At 37.4% G+C, this 2,652-nt stretch overlaps 1 non-coding gene across 1 annotated transcript; it reads left to right on the plus strand.

Moving 5' to 3' along the window:
* The first annotated feature begins 2,347 nt into the window (after window positions 1-2,347).
* Window positions 2,348-2,451, plus strand: LOC117722117 (U6 spliceosomal RNA). Its single transcript, XR_004608506.1, has one exon. It is a non-coding gene; the product is annotated as a U6 spliceosomal RNA (small nuclear RNA).
* The last annotated feature ends 201 nt before the right edge of the window (window positions 2,452-2,652 follow it).

The following is a 2,652-nucleotide window of genomic DNA, read 5'->3' on the forward strand; positions in this document are numbered from 1 at the left end:
AGAACGATTTGCACTAAGCTATACTATCTGCACAGTGTATCCTTTTCCTCCTTAATATCAATAAATAACCCAATTTTATTACATACTAATTCAAGCAAATTAGTGAATTAAGAAGCATAGAAACATAATAAAAATATTTTTAAATAAAATATGGGTGCCATAAGGTATACCCTCCTAATTCTGGACACTTAAAAGGCTGAGGTAAGAGCATTTCTTGACCCTAGAATCTTAAAGCCACCCAAAGAAATCTAGGAAATGAGGGAGAATGAAAGCAAGTAGGGAGGGAGCAGAGAATTGGGGAGAAAAAAATGAAATAAAAAAGAAAATATGATTCACATATTCATTCTAACACATTGATAGTACAAAACAAGTGGACAATACTTCATTTTCCCAGTTTTTTTTTTTATTTTCCTCTGCTACTTGAGGCAAGTATGGATGCTAATGTTAAAGTATTTCTTCTGTATCTTGCACTTACACTACACAGTATGGATGCTGATGTTACACTATGTCTTCTGCATCCTGTACCTACAGATACAGTATGGATGTTAGAGTTGCACTGTGTCTTCTGCATCCTGTACCTACACTACAGTTTTGGATGTTGGTGTTGCACTGTATCCTGTATCCTGTATATCTTCTGTATCCTGTACCTACAGATACAGTATGGATGCTGGTGTTACACTATGTCTTCTGCATCCTGTCTCTACATACACTTACATTGTCAAAAACTATCATTGTAATTACAGGAGTAGAACATATGCATATCATCTACTCATGAATGGTGAATTCTGAACATCTTATTTAGATAGACAAATAGAAGTCTAGGCAGTAGTCTAATACAAAACATGTCAATTAAAAAAGCAATCCAAAGAGAAGCTAAAATTAGGCGGTGATCATTCTCTAACGGCTGCTGCTTTCCTCACCACAACATCCTCTGTATCTAAATATATTTTATAAACAGGATCTTATCTCTCTACACGTCAGACGTTTTTATTATGTTCTTTAACTCTTAATACTCCACTATCATTTCCACAACCATCCTTATGATATATCAGGAAGAAAATTAAAACATAATTACCTAAAAGCCCTTTGTTTAGAAATAATAATTTCAGAGCCTGAAATATTCATTTCTGATTTGCCACTTACTTGGACCTTATCAAAGTCACACTGTGCTGTGTGACCTAACATCGACTGGTAGAATTAAATCCAGTAGCTGGCAAAACATTCCAGAAAACAACAAATAACTATTTTGATTTGTCCCTTATTTAAATTGTATTAGATCACTCAAAACTCTCTATCCCCAATCACTAGGATATTAAATTGAAAGAAAATATTGCAAGGCCTCAGTTATTATGAAATGATGTCACAAAGCTCCTTGCCTTCCCTAAGATCTCTTCCCTCTCTTACATTAGCCCACACTCTATTTCATTCATTTTTTCACAGTATACTTTAAACCTTTATTCTTGTCAGTGAGATCATTGACTAACCTATAAGTAAGAAAAATACGTAAATTGCCATATTCCAAAGGCACACAATATAGATTGAATGTATTACCCTATATAGTCTATAAACAATTAAAATGAAATAAGTGTTAAGTCAACAATCACAAAGTGGTAAAGTAAATATGTGGCTTCACATGCTGTGGCTGTCCGATGACCTCAGAGGTATGCTCTTCATATTTACACATGTGCACTTATATTTCATGGATATCTGCTCACATACCATTTGGGTAGAAAATGAGGATGGAGTAAGGGAATGGTCACAATATGTGGAGATGGGAAAAGACAATTGCACCAAAGTACCTTGTGGGATCGATAACTGAAGATAATCCAGCAGGAAAGAGCCCTCTCTGTGGGTCTGCTGCCTGGCCATGTGCACCTTCCTTCTGCAGCCCTTTGCTTATCAAAGATGAAATAGCCACAGACTCTCTGTTAGAGCAATAGAAAAACTATGCCTAACACATTTTCCCCTCAAAAGACCTTTCATGGTTTCTTTGAGTTAGAGTTTTCATTATATATTATTCCCTCCAGGGTCCAAAGAATATTAAAGCACTGGAGCTTATTTTACATAAGATTTCAAAATATTATTCACTAGTGTCAAACACAGTGGCCTTAAAAACTTGCAAGAAAGCATTCCTAACATCTCAGAGGACGAGACACTGGGACTGCAGAGACAGCAGGTGAGAGTGAGTACTGTTCTTACAGAGTTCTGTTCCCAATACCCATGAGGCAGCTCACAGCCTGAAACTACAGCTCCAGGACAATGCCTCTGACCTCCATGGGCACCCCCATATATCTGTACTTGCCCATACAAAGAATACATATGTACATGTAATTAAAAATACCTTTTAGTGCTCGCTTTGGCACCACATATACTAACATTGGAATGATACAGAGATTAGCATGGCCTCTGTGCAAGAATGACATGCAAATTCATGAAGCATTCCATATTTTTATATTCAGAGGCAGATGCTCACAGCTAACCATTGAACTGATCAAGGGGTTTCCAATGGAGGAGTTAGAGTGAAGACTGAAGGAGCTGAAAGGGTTTGCAGCCCCATGAGGAGAGCAACAATACCAACCAACCAGAGCTTCCAGGGTCTAAACCACCAGCCTGGGAGCACATAGAGAGGGACCCATGGCTCCAGCTGTATAT

Source organism: Arvicanthis niloticus, chromosome 16 (genome assembly GCF_011762505.2).
Source record: "Arvicanthis niloticus isolate mArvNil1 chromosome 16, mArvNil1.pat.X, whole genome shotgun sequence".
NCBI lineage: Eukaryota > Metazoa > Chordata > Mammalia > Rodentia > Muridae > Arvicanthis > Arvicanthis niloticus.